General features: G+C 34.7%; 1 pseudogene; it reads right to left on the reverse strand.

The window, feature by feature from the left end:
* Nucleotides 1–15,233, reverse strand: part of LOC143407897 (ADP/ATP translocase 2 pseudogene) — a 178,213-nt pseudogene extending 162,980 nt beyond the window's left edge.
* Nucleotides 15,234–23,197: the final 7,964 nt, after the last annotated feature.

Consider the following 23,197-nt stretch of genomic DNA (forward strand, 5'->3'; position numbering starts at 1 on the left):
AGGAGGTAGCCAGACCCTCTAAAGAACAAGTCAGATCAAGTCACCTCCTTTTTCAAAATCTTACAATAGCTTCCTGCCACTCTTAGAGTGAAAACTGTGGTTTTTAAGAAAATATATATCCTGTTATAGGAAAGCAACTTAAAAACCCAGATCTCAGTTATATTCCTCCTTTCAGTTTCGCATGATGCCTCTTACATAATGACCAAAAGCCAATAGGAAACCAGAGCAAAAAGTCTCCCTTCTGTGGTCAGGAAAGGTCAGGTTCCAGGGCATGCTGCCAGGTGGAAAAGGGTGGAGAGTGAGTCTGAAAAGGTAAATGGAAAGAATATAGCTAGAAACTTTTTTTAGTTTAAAAAATCTTCTCATTTGATTTCTAGTGCTTTGCTACTCCAAATGTGGTCCAGAAATTGGCAGCTTCAACATCTTCTGGGAGAGTGTTAGCAATGCAGAAAGTCAGGCCTCTCCACAGAAGTACTAAGTCAGAGTCTGTGTTTTAACAGAATCCCGCAGGTGATTCGTATGCACATTAAAGTTTAAGAAGCACTGTTCTCCAGTCTTGTGATATTGGCTCTCCTCCTTGCTACCTCCTTGACAACAGCCTTGCTGTATCCTTTCCTGGTGCCTCTTGCTCTTGCAGTTCTGTAATACAAAGTTTCAAAGTCTGATCCATCACAACTAGCCTGGAGAAATTTTGGTGGTATGTGAACTTTGTCTTCAAGAAGACCATTTCCATGTTAGTAGCTGTGTAGTAACATTTTCCAAGAAACCAGGTCCAAATAACTAGTCAAACTTAACTGATTGATGCTGACTCATATAAATATTGTCTATCCGTTTTCAAGAAAAATCAAAGGAAACACCTAAACCTATCATAATTATGAAGTGACGGATGTTCATCAGTATGGATTTTTAAAACTTTAAAATATAGAAAAGCCTAAGAAATTTAGTCAGCCACAAATCCTTTATAGGTTAAATGCAATAAATGACTATCTTTAAACTTTTCTTCTAGTTGAAGGAAAGTGATCCTCACAAATGTAAGGCTTTCCCCCCTTCCATAAGGTTCCCCAGAATAGTCTCCTAGTCTCCTATTCTTAAACCCTCAAAAGTGTTTTTGAGTCATTTATTTTTCTTGATCTCCCTCTTGGAAGACAAATAATCCTTTTTAGTGACTCACATCTTTTTCATTCCCTTTTGTTAGCTTTTTGTTGCTGTTATCAAAACATCTAACAAGGAAAACTTGGAGAAGGAAAAGTATTTTGAGCTCCAGATTTCAGAGGTTCAGTCCATGGACAGTCAACTCCATTGCAGTGGGTCCCTGTGAGGCAGAACTTCATGGCAGAAGAGGACAGTGTAGGAAAGCTGCTCAGTTAGTGACAGCCAGAAAACAGAGAGAGCTTGAATGGCAGAAGCCAGGGACAATATAATCTCCAAGAGCATGCCCCTCCACCTCAGCCCGAATCCCCACCCCATGACCTACTTCCTCAGCCATGTGCTGTTACCTACAGTTATCAACTGTTAGTGCATTCAAATCATTAATCTGCAAATGGATTAATTTGCTGATTAGGTTACAACTCTTATAATCTGATTTCACCTTTGAACATTCCTGCACTCACACATGAACTTTAGGAAATTCTTCATATCCAAATTACAACACCATTTCCAATTTTCTAGGTAATAAATATCCTTATCACTACTTACCTTGGTAACCTCCTAAGTAGACTTCCTAAATTTCTTATTTTTTCATATCAGTTACTTCTACCCAAACTTCCAGGAGATCAACATTATTTTCAGAGTAAGTTTCATGACTACCCCCAGCTTAAAATTTATAATTCTTGATAATTTGCTCCCAAACTAACATATCAACTCCATGCATGATGTCCTTAGCAGCACCGTCTTCAACCATAGATGAAACCATATGTCTCTCCAAGTGCATCTCTAAATATATATATATATATATATATATGTGTGTGTGTGTGTATATATATATAAATATAAATATACATATATATTTATACACACACACACACACACACACACACACACACTCAGGAGAACTCCCCAACTTCTATTATAAGTCCATCTAAACCATTTCTTTCATCCTTTTCTCTTTAAAGGCAACCCTTTAACTTCAGACATCATTTTCTGTGCTAGCCACTTTGATTTTCACTTGTTTTTATCCTCTGTTATTTTTTCAGAGATCCTTTGATTCAATACTTCATAGTCACAGGTCATATCGTTCCCCTTCAGGGTTTAACCCTAACAAAACTAAGCTCAAGTGAGTGAATCTGGATGCTTCTTGTCTGTCTGGTTGGCTTTGTTTGTTCCTTAGAGAAGGTGTTAAAAGCCTTATTTCTAGTCCTTACTCATTCTTTATTTCTATAACCAAACTAGTTTCCTGAACAGACCTTATGTCATTTCATTTCTGTGAGTTGAATATACTTCTTCTTTCTGAATGCAAAAATTATATCCACTCTTCAAGATCCTGCAGAATTTCATTTTTTCATAAAAGTTTGCATTTCACACCACTTCAGCCACGTCAGTAGTTCTTCCTCTTTTCCTTATCTCCATGTGCTTTTCAGTGTTTGCATCAGTGTTTATTTTTAGTTAAGACTTCTGTGATTTTATGATGTTAGGTGAACTATTCTTGAATTGCTTAACTCACAGTTATGTCTTTTATCCTTACCAGACTAGGAACAGCAACAACAAAAAGGAATATAAGAAAAAGTCTAGGAATATTTAAAAGGTCTAACTTTGTATATGCCTTAGAAGTTTTGCTTGTATTCAATAACAGTCATTGATTTAAGCCATAACAATACTGAATATTTTTAATGGAAGAAGAGTTGTGTTTTTTTGTTTGTTTGTCTTCTCTTAATGGAAAGCACTTACTTGGCAGTTCCTGGACACTGTGAAGGTGCCTACAAATAATATAGATATTACTCACATGTTGACAGATTAACAATGCTCTTAAAAGTTGTTGTTACATATCCAATTCAAGTCTACCATTAACTTTTAATCCCACAGCAATTTCTGTTTCCAATGTCCATTCTCAGTTGCACTGTCTCCATAACACTATTAACCATTAAAAACAGGTTAAAACAAACCTATAATTAAATTGACATAAAAAAGTACTGAGGTTTTCTTTTAGTGCAGTGCTTTCCATCTTAATATCTTAAATGTGCCCATTATCGTCTACTTTAATGAATTGTTCATAACTCCATATCAATGGGTTGTTTGAATATACATGTAAAATTTTAAAATGTTTTATGTGCTTATGTATTTAATTTTCTCTTTATGTGTCACTTAGAGTAAGTTGTAGTAAATTTTAATATACAAACATTACAAACGAATTTCCAATATTTGATACCTTAACTTAGAATTTAATAAATTTAGAGTGGTTCCTTAAATGAATGTGTTTGACAAGAATTACTTTATTCATTGGCATCACAGTTTAGAAGTCTTTTGCTTTAAAATTCTATGTAGAGAGAGCTTAAAAATGCATTTTCCACATGGTCAATTAAGCCTCCCTTTATTAACATTTCTAATAAAGAAAGAAAGAAAAAAATTAAAGTCTGGGTACCATTTTTCAATTTTCAAAGCAGAAAAGAGTTTGAAATACAGTAGCATTCAATACTGGTGCGATAAACAGCCCTCAGAGAGTGACAAACTTTCTCCTTGACAAAACTTTAGTCAATCTGCTGTAAATCCCCTTGTGACTAGGCCTGAAATTGTCGCTACTTCTTGTTTGCCCAGTTTCTTCAAGAATGCAAGTAAACCAAGTTAGAGAGAATCCTCCCACTCTTGATATCTGACCCTTTGGCCTGAACTCAGTAAGAATCTTGTGAAGTCAGTCTACCTGCCATGTCTCCGGTTAGTAATCTTAATCCACTGGCCTCCCTTGACCCCAAGCCTTCTGCTTGGCTACAGTCTTGTTGAGCCTGATCTCTCCCCGCTTCTGGGAAGTCTAAACACCTGTCTCAACAGTCCTGAATAGAGTTTTCTTTACCCATTTTTAACAAGTTTCCAACTAATGTTTCCAACAGCTGTGGAGCCATAACTTAGGATCAGTTTTACCATTGATCCACCAGATCTCTCACCCAGAGTCCCAAGTGGGCACTTTTGAAGGTGTTGTCTTCATTCCTGACTAATCAGTACACTGCTGCCCTGACTCCTGAATCAAGAGCTCAAGGTCTGTGGAGACATGGTGAGGACAGATAGTGGTTCTTAATATTTCATAAATATCCTTTGAAGCAGTGGTAGAGCTCCAGGCTTAAAGGTACCTGTTTGAGCAAGAATATTCCTGTATAGAATATCAGCTCCTTCTTACAAGTGAGGATTCATCTCCAGTCTCCTGGGCTAGACGTTTGTTTTTTTCTGGCTCTTTGTGAAGCCTTTCAGTTAGAAGTTCAGCTGGATTCTCAGGCAACCAAAAACTGCCTTAGAGTCCCAGGCTTCTCTGTGATAACTTGCTTCAGAGTTTAGCTTCTCTGTTTGAGAGAAGCTGGATTAGAGTCTTCAGTTTCTTTATTTGTAAGAAATTGAAATGTCATTCCAGTTCTCTGCCCACGGGCTTAAGAGTCTGTGTGTGAGAGTTCCCAGGCCCTCTGGTTGAAGGATACCACTAATTAAGAATATGGGAGCATCTCAGTCAACTGAACCTCTCTCCTCCTGGAGTTTCTGCTGACAGTATGCTCTGTCGCCACGTTGCAGGCCCTTCCCCCTCTTCTTGGCATGCTTTTAGTAAGGATAAGTTGGATCATCAATGGTATTTTTGAGAAACTTAAGATTTTCTCTAAGACTGCTCTCTTCCGATTGCTTCTTCTCCTATTTCCTCTTTTTACCACTTGATTTTCCCATCAGTTCCCTGGAATCTTTTGTGATTCCCTTTCAGTCCCCTGCCTCCTTCATCCCTCTGTCTGCTCTGCCAGACTTTGCCTTTCCTGCCTCACACCCTGATCTCCCCATAGTTGCTAAAACTTTAGCTTCCTATTCTGTGGGGGTTTCTCAAATGACTCAGAAAGTTCCCCCAAGTACCCATTTGAGGCTGAGAAGAGAGCAAATGGCTAATAGGAAATAAACTGAATATTTAATCCACTCAGATGGTATTTGAATGCAACCAGACAGTTGTTTGATATCCTTCACTGTTTCACCTAATTTCTAACCCACTGGCTCTATAAGATTATAAATCACACAAATGAAAAACCCTAAATATCACCTCCATAAATACTGGTGAAAAGTGGCCTCATATTGAGTAGATTACCTTAACTTGTTCCATCTGCCAGAAATAATTCAGGTAAAAATATAAAGTAGAGATAAACCAATGAATTTGTTTTCTTGCATTGACCTGCTTCAACGTTTCATTTTCTGAATTTAAGCTACCCTTCTTCCTTTAAAGTTATGTATAACACAATAATTTAATAGATTGTACTTTGGGAGATAGAAATATAGCATCGTTTTTAATCTCCTTTCCTGATCCTTCTAGAATTGGGAACTGTTGCTAAATTTATGCAAATAACTATATTCTTATTTTCATGGCAATATACTTATTTACATAAGTTCAATAAGAATCTGTCCTTCTTATCAAAGGACATAATTGGAAAAATTGGTTATGTAACTAAGACTTTGGTATTTCATATTTGAAAATGACGTATAGAATCAGGTATGACCACAGAGTTTTAAGGAAAAAAGTTTGATTTTATGGAATCAAATACAAAGCCCTCTTGGAAAAACCAGCTGCTACCTGATTCACAGGGTTCTCAGCCTTACAGATGAGTAAAGAGTCACTTCCTGCAAAGCCCAGGAATATTAAGACACTCTGGGAATCTTGAGAAGAAAGGAATTTCCCCCAAACCAATAGGTATTGCAGTGAAGTCTGTTGGCAAATCACTTGCTTGGCTTTCTGATCTTAAGATGCATTTAAAAGTCAAATCTCAGATTTCCCTTTAAAACCGCCAGCAAAGCAAACTAAAAATGTCTATGCTCTTCATTATAATTCTTGATACATTAATCTAAATTATCAGGCCAAATCAAAGGAGAGTAAATCTAATTTGTAAATAAAAATCAAAAAGGGAAATAACTGTAGGGAGAAAATTTATGTTTCATTGGAAAACTATAGCATACCCTTTGGGAGTTATCAGACTCAAGATCATTAACTTTGAAATTTTTATTACCTACCTTTGTTAACTGGACTAACTTCTACCACCTTGTACATTTTTTTTTTCAATCCTTACCAAATTCTTAATTCTTCCAGTTTCCTCTAGTTTCTGGCTACAACTCTCCAACACTAGCGTTCTAATATTTCTTTGCCCTCCTGATTTAGAGTCACAGAGAACTAAACTGGTTGTCAAGGTCCTTTGAAGGTCTTCAGGTGGCCTTATATCTAAAAAAGTATGGAAACCAAAAATAAACAATGGGTACCTTCGTGACTAGTGTTTCTGCAGTGTGGCAACTAACACGCTTCACACAACATCTGGAAGTTCTCTCAACTGGTTTACCCTGCTACAAAGCGACAGCATGTGGTGTGGTTGTTCCCTAAGAAACAAAACACAGTTGAAGGAGAGATGGACTTCTATTGTTCAAAGGAAAGAAAGACGTCTCTGCTTTCCTTGAACAAGAAGAAGAACTGGGAAAGACTCGTGTATTATGATTCTCCAGGGAAACAGAATTAGTAGGACTAGATACAAGAGGAAATTCACCGTGGGAATTGGCTCGTGAAATCACTGAGGTCAAAATGTTCCATGATATACTATCTCCAAACTGAAGAACCAGGAAAGCTGGTGGTATGATTCAGTCTAAGTCTGAAGTCTCAAGAACTAGGAAGCCAAGGGTATAAATTCCTAATCTGAAGCCAAGAGCATAAAAGGAAGGAGAAGATGCGTGTCCCAATAAGAGACCTCACCCTTTCTCTGCTGTTGTATTCTGTTCCTTCAGTTGATTGAATGATGCCTACTTCCTTTGATGGTTAAGGACAGATTTCCTTTACCTAATCTACTGATTCAAGTGTGAATTTCTTCTAGAGACAATCTCATAGATATAATGTTTTACTACTTATCTGGACATCCCTTAGCCCAGTCACATTCACACACAAACTTGACTACCACAAATCTCTTCTTGACCAAACTTCAGACAACTTTTGGTGGTCTAAGCTATCTTCTGAACTAGTCCCCAGCCTTGGGCCCTGTGCTTGCCAGACCTAGAATAGCCCAGTTTTAACAAGAGTCCTGCTTAGTAAGTTTATAAAATCCTCCCATCCTGAAGATGTATACTACTGAGCAAGAATCCTGTCATATCAGTATATTCTTCTGAAATTTCTAGAAAAACAGAACCAGTAGGAGACGGGGGGGTGGGGGGTGGGAGAGAGATCGATCCCCACAATAATTATACAGGCTGAGAAGTTCAAGACCTTCAGTTGTTCAGTTGGACACTATGTCAATCAACTTTGGTGTAAAAAAATTCTGAGATGATCAATTTATAAAGAGGAGAGATCTATTCCGGCTCAAGCTTTAGATGTTTCAGTCCAGTGTTGGTTGACCCCATGAAGTTGTGGTGGAAGCTCATGGCCACAGAACCTGGTAGAGCAGAGCTGCTCGCCTCACAGCTGAGACACAAGGGAAGGAGAAAGAAAAGGCTGAGGTCCTATTGTCCCCTTCAAAAGGATGCCCTCCATGACAAGAAGACCTCTCTCCTAGGCCCAACCTATTAAAATTTCCACCACCTCCTGATAGCACCAAGCTGAGGACTAAGTCTTTAACACGTGGACAATGTTTGGGGGACAAGGTGCAGAGACCAAGGAGGGCCCATGGTTTATTCCAGTCTGGGTCTAAAGTCCTGAAAAATTAAGAGAGCCAATGGTATAAATTATAGTCCAATTAAATGCAAAGGCAGGAGAATACTTAACATCTCATCTTAAAGATAATCAGGGAGAAACTGCTCTGAGTTTGACCCTTCGGGATCAGATGACTCATATAATTAATTTTAGAGATTCCTCATTCCTTTGTGACAGCTATGACAACAGCAGACCTTCTCTTTGCTATCCAAAATTGAAAATTCCTTTAATCCATAGAAGTGAAATATCTAATTTTAAAACCGCTGAAGACAAAAACAACCATGAAACTTTATCCAGTAAATTCCAAGAATTAAATCTTGTCATCGTCAGTGATGGGTACAAAGATAAAATCAAATGGGGGTAAAGGTCAATATTTCTTTCCCAGTACTGGAAATCTAGGGGAAAGACCTAATATTTTAAAAAGCAAGAAATCATATAACTGGAACTCAAATTTTATTTCAAATTTAACATATAAAAAAAATCTGCTATAGGAATTAAATGAGTTTTCATTCCTTCATTATACTTTCTTTGATCCCAAGGAAGACAAAAGTTTCTTAATTGAAATTATTTTCTTTTGGGAGCATGGGGACCTGGTAATAATATGGATGAGTGGGTTTACAATTCTGTAAACAAAAATATTATATTCATTTTAGAGAGTCCAAAGACTACACACTAATAATAAACTTGTGTATTTGTCTAGTAAGGGATTTCTTTGTGCCATAGAAACCCACATCTTGTCTTGTTTACAAGCTTTCTTTTCTTTCTTTTCTTTAATTGAAGGAATAAAAAGCCCTAAGAATTTTCAGGGGACACCTATGCTTCAAGCCCATATGTTATCTTATTACGTTGAGCTCTTAAGTGTGTTTAATTTTCATTTTCATTTCAAAGGCAAACTTCTTTCTCCTTTGATCTTTAAAATCATGTTTCTGAATAATTTTAATTCATATAAGCATAAAAATAACCTTTTTATTGCATCATTCTCGGGTTATTGAGTATCTTTCTGCCAGTTATCATTCCAAAATAATAACAAAAACAAAAGCACAGATTTGCATAACACTCACAGTTTCAAATCAATTTTACATACTTTGTCGCATTTTCTCCTTCTAAAGCTTTATGAGGTATGGAAGCTGGTATTATTTTTCACACTTTATAGATAATGAAACTGAGGTACAGAGAGTTTAACGTACTTGCCCAAGGGCATATAGCTAATAAATGGTAAAATAGAGCTATAACCCAGGACTTCTCTTTTCTGGTCCACAAAATAATAAATCATGTGTGGTTTTTTTTAAAACCTTAATTTCTACTCTAAACAAGACTTTCCCATTAGATTGGACCAAATATTTATATCTTACTATGAAGGCTAGCAGTATATTCTAGTGAAGTTCCAAACTCTCAATTTTCTTGTCTGTGAAAGGCAGACAAGAATGTGAGAATTAAGTCAGTTAACACAAAGTGGCCCACTACTTGAAGAGAGCAACTTTGTGTCCCACTCATTCCCACTCATTCTTGTTTTCCCTCCGCCAGACATGAGATGACAATGTCTTTGCAGACACATCAAGCTGCATCTTTGCCCATCACAGGAAGGTTGTCATGGTAAGTCTTCCTCTCAGCACATTAACCAGATTCTTCCTATTTGGTGGAATCTGTGTCTTCCCTTGCATTTCAATAAGAACAGAACATGGTTTCTTAGCCCTCAGCATCCCAATGAGGAAATCCTTTAACATGGTGAATATGTTCTCTGTCTCTACATTCCCTTATTTAATTGCTTAATTTCTCTCTCTCTCTCTCTCTCTCTCTCTCTCTCTCTTTCTCTCTCTCTCTCTCTCTCTCTCTCTCTCTCTCTCTCTCTCTCTATATATATATATATATATATATATATATATATATATATATATTTTTTTTTTTTTTTTTTTTTTTTTTTTTTTACTTTGAGTTACAAACTTCCATGCAGGAAACCTCTTGTCACTCTACTCCCATGCCTATGTGGCTGACGGCTGACAATCTGTCTAGGAACAATTCACTTTTTTAATGAAAGAACATTTGCCAAAGGTTCTCTTTTGCCTTTTCCTATATCATGAAGATGAATTTGTATTTGAAGCACACAAAGTCAATGATCATCCAAAGCAAAAATACATGCATGGCACATAAGCTATATATCACTGGAACAGATGTCATCGTGCTCAAATTTAATGGGTCTCAGGAGTAATTCTTTAGCTCCCCTGATATATTTCTCCCTATAAATTGCTGTGGGAATTGCTTCTTTACAGCCCCCATTCCCAGAGGGAAAAGCTACTTATTACTTACTTAAGATGATTGTCTTCTACTTGTTAACCTGAAAACCTGCTGTAGGAGGTCAACTTTAAACAAGATTTCAAACCTGTCTCTGGTACCCTCACCCTCAGAGAACAAACAGAATCTTGCATCAGAATTCACCCTGTCTCACGGGCATCTGGCATCTGGTCTGCACAGTAACACATATTATCTTGCTTTCTTATTTCATAGCATTTGCTGCTCTCTTATAGCATATGGAATTGGGGGCTGCGAACACTGTCACTATGGGAAAAATAGGCTAGAGTTTTCATGGGAAACTGTGAAGAAAAACAGGGATGATGCAAGGACCTTACATGTATTAGAAAATGAAGCTGAGAGAAAAGAGCTGAAAGTACTCAAGGTTTCAAGTCAGAAAAACCAAGGGCACACACCCCACACAATATTCATTTTCTAGAGTATGCTGAACATATTTGAATATCTTTCTAGCAATCCCAGAGCTCTGAGTACAGTGATGTGTGCACTGAGATCCAGGAGTCTCACCCAATGGACATTCAAAATGAGCAGTTTAACCCACTGTAATTTTTCTTAGTAATTGGAATGCTTTTCATTTATGTAATATTGTGTCACACTATAGAAATATCATAAGACCTATTTTCCTATTGATTAATTGCTATATATATCACAAATATATACTGTAAATACACACACACACACACACACACACACACACAAATCTGATAATCTGACTCAGTGGTACCAGAAGGGAAATCTCCAGAGGATGAGCAACAAAAACCTACTAGTTTTTACATTATCTTTTAATTCTCTCTGACCTTCAGTTTTCCCATGATATCTTATATATTTTCTATTTTTACCTCTAATACTAAAAATGACTTACATTATGTAGTTTTAAGACTTGACTTTAAAAATTAGAACACTTTCTCCCATCGTCTATTGTTTTTATGTAACCAGTATTTTCTTTCTTTGGTTTTTAATATTCTTCCCTTCTTTTTTCTCTTTTTCCCTCACTACCAGCCCATCCCAGCTCAAAAGAACAAGGATGTTTTATCACAAACATCCAAGGAAAGAATCTGAAAATTTCTCAGCTTCATTATCTCCAAACCAGAATGGTTCACTTTCCCTTAAGGAACGAATGGTAGAAAAACAGACAAGGTGGACTTTAAACTACAGCTACAATTAACTGAATGCCAGGGAGAAAAAAAGACTTTATAAAAATTATCAATCATCTATTTTCATAAATAAAGAGACTATTTTCATATCAAAATAATCTTCTTATAACCCAGAACTAATGCTGGCTGACCCTATTAAGTAGCTATCATCTTATTGAGTGCTTGTTCTCAGTCAATTATTGTGCTAAGCAAAATACATTTTTTTTTGTTTAATCCTCACTCTAATGCTATGAGATCAGTGTTAGTAGTATTACTGTCATTTCTAAAATGAGGAAATTGAGACTTTTAGTTGGCTAAATAACTTGCCTCACATCAAAAAGTTAGAAAAAACTGTGAAATTGATAGGGCAAAGGGGAGGGAGGGGAAGAGAGAGGGCATGAGGGTAGGAAAGGCAGTGGAATGAGATGGACATCATTACTCTAAGTACATGTATGAAGACATGAATGGTGTGACTACGTCATGCACAACCAGAGATAAGAAAAAATGTGCGATATATGTGTAATATGGATTCAAATACATGTTGCTGTCATATGTAACAAATTAGAATAAATTTAAAAATAAAAGAAAAAAAGATGAAGGATGTAAATAATAATAATAATAATTCAAGATCCCAGTGGTTACTGTTCATGTAGATTACTAACTAAATTTGTCCCAATTCTTTGTGATGTTTTTAGAAGAGAAGTATTCCTGGGAATTTTACAGAGTTTTGCTGAAAGGACTGAGGTTAAGAAAGCAATGTTATGAGTTATGCTAGGAGCATTAGGGATAACTTAACCTATACAATAAACAATCAGTAATTATTTTTTTTAAAAAAAGTTAGAAAAAAAACCTGTCAAATTGAAACTCAGATCAGACTCATTTTAAAATAACATATGGTTTTAACCCCTGAACTGTAATGCCTCAAGAATTTTTTTGTTTTGTTTTTATATATGTTTATTTCTTCAAATTTGTTATTTATCAGGAGAGATGAAATAAAAAAAAAATAGAATTGAGTCCCATCATTATCATCATCATCATCATCATCATGGAAATGGCTTTAAGAGAAAACTGGTTAGATGAATATTATTGCTTTCTATTTTCATCCAGGAAATACTTGGCATTGATAAACAGCCAAGAGTCTGTCCAGAATGCTCAAGATATGTTATATAATACAACATGCTGTTCACAGGTCAGAGAAAACATAGGAAATAACTTATATGAACGTCTTGATTTCATCATACAAGTACAAAAGTACCCATTGGACATTGGAGAACACTGAACCTTGCACCCTTGAAAAAAATCTTTGCCTCCTTCATCAGGAACAATCTTTGTCTAGCAGTCAATCTTGCCTGTATATAATGTCCGTTCCTTTGAGCCCTGACTGTATCATCATGCCACGGTGAACAGTACCAAATGGATAGGAAGTCAACCCAGCAACGCAGTGACAGGCTGTGCAATCATCCAGCTGATTAAGATGTGAGTCTTCTGCGGTCTGGAAGCATTCCCTTTACAGTGCTGTACATACCAAAGTAGGCAGCTTGGTAGATGATACTACCCTGCACGGACGCATTAAAGTCTTAATCCCATCAGATTTGTAGATCTTAACCAGGCAGTCACAGTCACGGAGGCCTTTGAATTCTCTTTTAGCTCTCCATTTCACCACACCAGCTGCTGGATGGGTTAGGGCAAAATGAAGAGGACATACAAAACACAAGGGTGTGTATTGATTTCATCTACTTTTCCCTGCAAAGTAGCGCCAGAAGCGATCCTCTTCTCCATGCCACCCAGGAAGATCTGCTTGTATTTATCTTTGAAGGCAAACTTGGGAGCCTGGGTGGAGAAGTAGCTGATGACATTGCCCAGGTTACCACGGCAGAAGGACAGGACTCCCTGCTTGTTGGGGATAGGAACCATGCAGTCTATAATGCCCTGGTACTGCTTATCCGCGGTGAGGTACTTGTCAGCATGCTGCACCTGCAGAGGCAGCTTGACCGGCTCCACAGGCGCAACCCTGGTCTTACAGCAGCCAGAAAGTCCCTGACAAAGGACACAGTGGCATCTGTCACGTTGGAAGAAGAGGAGGCGGGCAACTGAGGGACAGAACTGGACTAGGAACCGGCTTTGACTCTCAGTTCAAAATATATTTTGAGACAATGATGAAGACAAAATTGTTGATCAAATGAAATAAACTTTTGCCAAGCCTTGATTTACATATATGCCCCTCTTCTTACATGTAGAATTCCCTGAAGATAATAAAAACAAGAAAATTCAGTGATGTTTTGGGGTCACGTTTTAATTTCTAACACTATCACTTTTCAGTTGCTAAATAATTCTGTAAGTATATCTATAAAAGAATATTTTATTATATGATACTAATATCATACTTATGGAAACTAGTGATGACCCTTTAATTTTAAATGACCAGCCAATATTCTATTTTATTTTGGAATTAGAAGCAATACTACCACCAATACTTATAGAACTAGAGGCCCAATGAGACTCACATACCATAATTAAATATTTAAAATTTCATATTAAATATTTAACCACTAAACATTTAAATATTTAAATTCTATAAATTGAGTTTATATATTATTACCTAAATTATATTTGTCCTTATACTTTGACAAATATACCTTTTATAATAAATAAATCTGAATTAGCTATCATTTTATAAACTGAAAGTTTAAAAAATATCAGAGAACCATAACTATTCCTTGGTTATTTGATGAGATTTTAATGTGTAACAAACTAAAAATAAACATAATTCACAGGTTGCTATGATATTAGATAAATTTATTTTTTAAAGTTTATATTACTACATAAATGTATTTTTTTCTTCATTTCACTTCAATAGAAACACTGATATTTAATTATTATAATCATAATTTAATACAGTTCATATTCTGTTGATGGGACCAATTTAAGTAATTTAAAGCAATATAATTATTTTCAAAAGTATACAAAACTTTAATTGGTGCATGATAATTAAGCATAAATTAGGACTCATTGTGATATATTCATACACACACACACACACACACAGTAATTTTGTTGATTTTTTTTCTGCAAATAAATAGAAGGAAAATCAGCAGATTGGTGGAAGGAAAAGTAACAAGGGAATGAAATGAAGCAAATTATATTATATGCATTTGTGAATATGTCACAATGAAACCTGCTATTATCTGTAACTATAATGCACTAATAAGAATTTAATAAAAATATAGAAACTTGAATATATTTCATCATTATTTGTCAAATTTCTAAATTAATTTTTTTTTGCATCTTCCAAAGAGTTATTTTTTAATATTCTGTCAACTATTATTATAAAATGTATGTTAAAATTAATGACTAGTAAAACTTAAATTGGGTTAAAGTGTGATGTTTGCATTTGATTTTTTGAAAATTTAATGGAGACTTTTAAAAATAAAACCACATCTGTTTTCAATTCTTGTATTCAATGTCCATTTTACAACCAGTGTAAGAAACTGATATTATACTTCACCTAAATTAGCTCTCAATATACATATATGCAAGTTTCAGAGTAAATATAATTGGCTTCTTATTGTAAAAATCCCTCAGCTATCATATGCAACTGTTCTAAATTTCATACTATTTTTCTAGTATCTTCAGAACCACAAACTCAAAAGGAAAACAAATAGAATAAAGGACTCTCTTCACTTCTGAAAAATAATATTTCATTATACTGCAAAATCGGTTGCAGTCTTGTGGCCTGGATGGAAGCCTTCGACAAGGCAGGAAAGGTTTCTTTTCTCCCCGTGAGGCCTCTCTGCCTCTCAAATCCTTCCTGTACAAGAACACAGTGTCAATTTCTGATGTTGGTGAAGACATATACCTCAAACCTTTGTCACACTTGGAAGAAGTCTCCTATGATTTCTACAATACAAGGTTAAAGACATGAAGATTTTCCCTGGAGTCTGCATGGAGTTGATCACAGCATAGATGTTTAGACCCATAGGTCATGTTGTACTAGTGCAGAGTGACAGATCTCAAGTGACAGAGGTCTTCATTGTTCATTTTGTATGTATTTTGTATTTTTGCATATGTTTGTGCTATACAGGAAAATCTAACTTGCCAGCCCAGGGAAGGGGGGTCCATTGCCCAGTAAAGATTTAAGCATCAAAGGTCATTTTCAATGTCAAAGGAGCCTCTATTGAAGAAAAAACTATTTCCAAAAACATAGATAAGTCTCTCCATATTGTTTCAAGTTTAACCTAATCAGGACTTCCTTATCTGATTTACTTTTATCCAATTTGTTTGGCAATAGTATACAATATTTCAAGCCCCATCTGTACTTAGCCAACCCAGAAGTGTAAATCAGCTGTGGAGCAGAAGGTCTACTGGGTCCCATCCAACACTGGACAATCAGACTAAACTATACTCATGATATAAAAAAAAAAAAAGAAAAGAAAAAAGAGCAGTTCATCACAAATTCTATGCAATCTTATTTTCCATTATACCAAGAATACTCATCAATATAAAACCAATAAAGAAGATTTTAGGAATGGGAATTACTCTGAAAATTTTGCAAGCTAATGCTTAAAAAATAAAATTAATATCCATTCTCCATTCCAAGGATGGGAGATTTATATGCACCAAAGGAAAATAAATGTGTGTCAAATGGCTACTTAATCCTTGTCCAGACAGAATTCAATCAGGGCAAGGTGCCTGATCAAATTGCTATGGTGATCTATCGAAGTTATAAATATGACAATTCCCACAACAGAAAGAAAAATAGGTTATTGATATATAAAATAGTATATAGATATTGAATGAGATAAACAAGTTACAGAATTGCTCTATTTCAGAGTGTAGGTTAACACCAAAAACTTTATATTGATAAAGAAATCCTATTAAAATATGGGTATGTATATTAATAAATACACACATACATTAATATGTTTGAATATGTTTAGATAAGCATACCAGAACTCTTATATAAATGACCTGTATTGCATTAAACAAGCAGTGCAAGTAATTAAACAGATAAAAGCAATAATTTAAAAGAAAAGACTAAAATAGGTAAATATATAAAATTTGGAAATATATGGATTGCATAATTATATAATTACTGAAAATGTATGGACTTTAAAATAAAGATGTTAATTTGTTAAGTAAAATAGGAACAATAAGTGAGATTACAAATCTTCCTTAAGTAAATCAATACATTTCTTTTAAGTAAAGGAGGAAGAAATAGAATGCAAAGAAAAAACATCTTTTCTGAATGAGTCAGTGACAATTAGGGTCCTATATACACCATCACAAGTTCAGAGCACCAAAATATTTCTATTGAATGTTTCCAAATTTGAATTTCAAGAAACCAGAAGGAGAGCATGAGTCATTGAGATGCTCTGCTCCAGTATTCTTCATGTTTTAAGTACTATAAAATCCAGTTTGCTAAACTCAGGGGAGAACAAAAAAAAAAATCTAATTTCCTGTAAACACTTTCTAGTGAGAAAAGGGAGTTGTAATTGTTTGACTCTTATTCTACACATATTATTTGCACCTATACCAGAGATCTCATGCATAAAGGAAGGCATTTTAAATTAATTAATAGTATAATACAGGAAGTTTCTTTTCCAGTCAAATGAGAAACTTATGAAAGACTGCCATTTCCACACCAATAATAAGAACAAGAAAAATCCAGATAGGCTACAAAAATTAGTTTTTAAACTCCATTAGAAAGAGGATACAATAAAACCTAAATAAAAACTAGTATTCAGAAAGTGTTTAATCCTCCACAGAAGAGAGACACTAAGTTACTGAGGAAAACATACATCATGAGAGTGAGGTGGTGGAAGGAAAGAAGTAGGTACTAGATACAGATTTTAAAAATGGTTAAGAACAACATGTAGGCTGACATGGTAGACTATAATTTGGAGGATTTCTACCCACTGCGCCCATCTGCCCACTCTTACACATGGATATTCACCAAGTGGAAAGAAATACACCAAAAGTAGGAAGATGCCCAAGATTTAGAGCTATGAGATAGCCCCTTTGTGGTGTGCACAGCCTTTCAAGTGCAAAACTCTCTCAAAGTAGGTTGTCTTGAAGCAGAAAAGCAAACAGAGAGAATATTAACATCCAAAGAAAGTTGGAAGGAATCAGATCTCTCTCTCTCTCTCTCTCTCTCTCTCTCTCTCTCTCTCTCACACACACACACACACACACACACACACACTCTTACACATACAAAATTACAACTTTACTTTCAATTACCAAAGAGTGAGGACTAGTCAAAAGAGCTAAAGAGCGACGTCTTCAAAGCACTCTGTGTCCTCATAGTTTATGGATCCTCAGTCCTCCAAAGGCTAGAGGAGGGATAACAGGTTTGAAAGAGGTCTTCCAAGGTTCAGAAAGCATGGCACAGGGCTTATGAGCAAAGACAACTCTTCCGAGACCCCAAAACCTGACAACAAGCCTAGAAACTAGGCTACCCCACAGTTCCAAAAGCTGATGACCCAATCTGAAGGCTGAGCAGATCTCTGGAGTCTTGACAGTGCTCTCATTCCAAGACCTGCAGAAGGGAAACTCTCCATTCAATCCTTGACACATTTAAAGACAGAAGAAAAGTAAATTAAAATAATGTTGAAATAAAGCCCAACACAAGAAAACTATATATCGTATCAATTCAGTCTCCATCCAGTACGTAGATTAAAATTAAAGTGGATATTAATACTTTAGTTTTCACTATTCTATTATACAAAAATGTCTTTCAAGCAATGAAAAATTGCAAGACAGACAAAAAAAAATATGCAAACCCTGAACTAGAGATAAAATAGTACATAAAAGCAAATCCAGAGATAGCTCAAATGTTGGAACTACCCAACAAAGAATTTGCAGACACTATGGTAAAAATGTTAAAGAACACAGTTTAAACAGAGGTTAACAAGCATGAAGAATTGAGAAATTTCAGCAAAAATATGATAATTGTATAAAAAAAAATTAAGGTTAAAATGTTATGTTTAAAAGGAACATACATTGAAAACAAAGACATGAACAAACTAAAAGTGAAAGGGTGGAAAAAATACACAATGCTAACACTAAGCTCAGGAAGACACAACTGACCCTATTAATATAAACAGGCTTTAAGAAAAGCATTGGGGCTGGGGATGTGGCTCGAGCGGTAGCGCGCTCGCCTGGCATACGTGTGGCCCGGGTTCGATCCTCAGCACCACATACAAACAAAGATGTTGAGTCCGCCGAAAACTAAAAAATAAGTATTAAAATTCTCTCTCTCTCTCTCTCTCTCTCTCTCTCTCTCTCAAAAAAAAAAAAAAAAAGCATTACTAAGATAATTGGGAAAATTTTGCATAGTAAAATAATCATTTTAACATAAAATAACAATTCTGAACATATATATGTATATATTCTGAACATATATGCAATATATGACATATATATATATATATATATATATATATATATGAGACAACAAAAATGTCATCAAATCAAGTATGTCAAAGTTGAGAAACTAGAATTTACAGACCTTATGATGATCCAAGTATCAACAAATAACAGATAATATAAATTAATATATTAATATATAATTAATATAATATAAATTACTGAGAGTATATAAACTAACCACAATGTTAAAATATAAATAAATAACATAACTTATGTAGAAAATCCTCAAATATTTATAAATAAAGTGACCTACATCTAGATAATCCATGAGACAAAGACGAAACAAAATGGAAATTTTGAAAAATTTTAGACTGAATAATAATACAGATAATATTTTAAAATGTGTGGAATATAGATAAAGCAGGACTTAGAGGGAAACATAGCTTCAAATGAAGAAAGTTGGATACAATCAATGTTCCAAGTCATTCCTTTATGAAACTAGAAAAAAAAAACAGAGAATAAATAAAGTAGGTAGATGAACTATAAATAATAAACATAACAAGATAATAAATTTAATACAGGACATTAATAACGGAGAGAAAAGCATTGTCAAAAGTTAGTTCATTCTTTAACCATTCATCTGTTGAAGGACACCTCAGTTGGTTCATAGCTTTGCCATTGTGAATTGAGCTGCTATAAACATTGATGTGGCTGTGTCACTGTAGAATGCTGATTTAAAGTCCTGTAGGTGTGGACTAATGAGTGGGATAATTGTGACAAGCAGGGGTTCCATTCTAATTTTCCTGAGGAATTTCCATACTGCTGTCCAAAATGGTTCCAGTAATTTGCAGTCCCGCCAACAATATATGAGTGTACCTTTTCCTCACATCCTTGGCAACATTTATTGTTACTTTTGTATTCTTGATAAGTGCCATTCTGACTGGATTGAGATGAAATCTCAATGTAGTTTTAATTTTCATTTCTCTAATTGCTAAAGATGTTGAACCTTTTTTCATATATTTGTTACCATGGTTCTTCTGTGAAGTGCCTGTTCAGTTCCTTTGTCCATTTTTTTGATTGGTTATTTGGTTTTTGTTTTGTTTTGTTGGTGTTAAGTGTTTTGAGTTCTTTGTATATCTGGAGATTAATACTCTATCTGAGGTGCAGGAAGCAAACATTTTCTCCCACTCTGTAGGCTCTTTCTTCACATTCTTGATTATTTGCTTTGATGTGAAGAAGTTTGTAGTTTGATACCATCTCATTTATTGATTCTTTTTTTTAACATTTTTAAAATTTTTGTTTTCATTAGACACACATGACAGTACAATGCTCTTGATATATCATACATTTGAATCAGATGGGGTATAAGTTCTCATTTTTCTGAGTGTACAGGTTGCAGAAGCACATTGGTCATGCAGTCACGTATATACACACAGCAATAATAATGTCTATTTCATTCTACTGTTCTTCCTTTCCCCCCTTCCCCTCCCCTCTTAAAAACATTTTAAAGACCTCTTCACCTAGTCCTTTGCCAAAAGATTCTCTCCCATATTTTTTCTTAAAGTTTTTTTTTAAATGAATTTTTATTGTTGGTTGTTCAAAACATTACATAGTTCTTGATATATCATATTTCACACTTTGATCATTTATTGATTCTTGATTTTACTTCTTGTGCTTTAGGATACACAATGGAACTACTCAGTTGTAAAGAAGAATGAAATTATTGCATTTTCTGGTAAATGGATATAAATAGAGACTATCATTCTAAGTGAAATAAGTCAGTCCCCCCAAACCAAAGGCCAAATGTTCTTTGATATGTGGATGCTAACACAAAATAAGGGCAGGGGAGGAAGAATAGAAGTTCAAGACATAGGGGAATGAAGGTAAGGAAGGGGGATGGGAATAGGAAAGACAGTAGAATAATTGGACATAATTTTCCTATGTTCAAATATGAATACATGACTAGTGAAACTCCACAGCATGTACAACCACAAGAATGGGATCCTAATTAGAATAAGTTATACTCCATGTATGTATAATATGTCAAAATACACTCTATTGTCATTAATTAAGAACAGAACCACCAATTGATCCAGCTATCCCACTCCTCAATCTATACCCAAAGGACTTAAAATCAGCATACTATAGTAACACAGCTACATCAATGTTTATAGCAGTTCAATTCACAATAGCTAAACTGTGGAAGCAACCTAGATGCCCCTCAATAGACGAATGGATGAAAAAACTGTGGTATATATACACAATGGAATATCACTCAGCATTAAAAGAGAATAAAATTATGGCATTTGCAGGTAAATGGATGGAGTTGGAGAATATCATGCTAAGCAAAGTAAGTCAGTCCCCCAAAACCAAAGGCTGAATGTTCTCTCTGATAAGTGGATGCTGATTCATACTGGGGGGGGGGCATGAAAAAATGGAGAAAATTTGATTGGGCAAAGGGGAGGATGGGAAGGGGAAGGGGAATAGGGGCAGGAAGGGTGGTGGAATGAGATGGACATCATTACTCTAGGTACATGTATGACTGCACATATGGTACAACATATGTGTACAACCATAGAAATTAAAAGTTGTGCTCCATTTGTGTACAATGAAAAAGAAAGATAAATATTATGTTTTATATATATATATATATATATATATATATATATATATATATTTTTTTTTTTTTTTCCTACCACAAAAACAAAACAACCAAACCCATGGGGGAAAAAGTTTTTAAAAGACACAATTTACTGCCTGAAAAAAGAAAGTTAGTTCTTAGGAAACACTTGTAAATATGAGAAATAAAGAAGGGTGCATCACCATACTCAATAACAAGGTAACATGGAAATATTTTAACCAAGTTTATGTCAATTAATTCAACAACTTGTTAAAACAAATCCCAAATAAATTACAATTTTCCAAGAATAACTACATAATAAAACAATATTAATTTTTTTTCAAGAAATTGCATTTGTTATCAAAATTTCTCCCTTTATTCAATTTCCATGCTCTGTGCTCCATGCTCTAGGCTCCTGTGAAGATTTACCACACTTTCAAGAAATAATACAAATTTTGCACAATTTGTTTCATAGTAGATAACTGATATTCTTAACGAATGTAAATGCATAAATTCTTAAGAAATATTATAAAATCAACCCCAGTAGTGTATAAAAGAGAATACTTTAGAGCAAAGAAAGGGATAAAGTATCGTGACTAAGTAGGTTTTACTATAGGAATGAATAGTTGGTATGACATCTGAAAAATCAATCTCTAAAACATACTATATTAACATAATGAAGAAAAATGCTATAAAATCACCTCAACAAAGAAAAAAATATTTGACAAAAATTTTCATATCTTCGTCATAAAAGCTTTTAGTAAACAAAGAAGAAATCTTCAAGTTAAGTGCTTTTCTTCAAAGAAAAGAAAAGAAACAAAAAAAAATACAAGAATATACAGCTGTATAGCTGAAATCCTAATAAATGGTGAAATATTTATCATTTTCTTCTAAGTGTGAGAATAAGACAAGCATATCCACCTGTGTCATTTCTATTCAATATTACAGTGGGAGTACCTTGTCAAGGCAGTTAGGCAAAGAAAAAATAAATAACAAATTATAGACAACTAATAAGTTGTAGAAGATATGGTTATTCACACAGAAAACTATGGATTCTACAAGAAGAAAACCTAGAAATAATAAGTTAATTTAGCAAAGATACCTGTTACCAGGCCTATATGTGAAAATCTTTTTTTATGTTAGCAAAAAAATATTTTAAGTTAAATTTAGAAAATTAATGTTATAATCACATCAATAACATTAAGTATCTGGAAAACTATCTAATATATCTAATAAAAAACACATGAACTATCTAGGATAAAAACTGCACAACATTGTTGAAAGAAAGCAGAGAACATCCAAATAAATGGAAAGATATAACATGTTCCTGCATTAAGAGACAATATTTTTAAGATGTCAAGTCTTCTCAAATTCTCCTTTATATATTCAACACCATCCTCCAACATGGTGTATAGCAGGCTTTTGTTTAAAAATTAACAAGCTTATTCCAAATATATATGGAAACATAGAAGATTTATGTATACCTCAAACAATCTGGGTAGAGGACAAATTTGGAGAACTGAAAATACCAAAAGTCAAGACTCACTAATAATCTAAAATAATCAAGAGTGAAGTGTGGTGTTGGAACAAGAATGGGCACATAGAACAAAAAAATGACTAGAGTCCAGAAACTTACCCACAAATACAGAATCAACTGATTTTCCAAAACAATTCAATGAGAAAATGAAAGTCAATTAAAAAAAAAATTTTAAAAATTTAAAAAGGTGAGAGTTGGGTGCAGCAGCACACACCTATAATCCCGGTAGCCTGGGGGGCTGAGGCAGAAGGATCATGAGTTCAAAGCCAGTCTCACCAAAAACGAGGCACTAAGCAACTCAGTGAGACCCTGTTTCTAAGTAAAATACAAAATAGGGCTGGGGATATGGCTTAGTGGTAGAGTGCTCCTGAGTTCAATCCCCAGTCCTCCCCCAAAAGAAAAAAAAAAAGATG

Source organism: Callospermophilus lateralis, chromosome 10, assembly GCF_048772815.1.
Source record: "Callospermophilus lateralis isolate mCalLat2 chromosome 10, mCalLat2.hap1, whole genome shotgun sequence".
Classification (NCBI taxonomy): Eukaryota; Metazoa; Chordata; class Mammalia; order Rodentia; family Sciuridae; genus Callospermophilus; species Callospermophilus lateralis.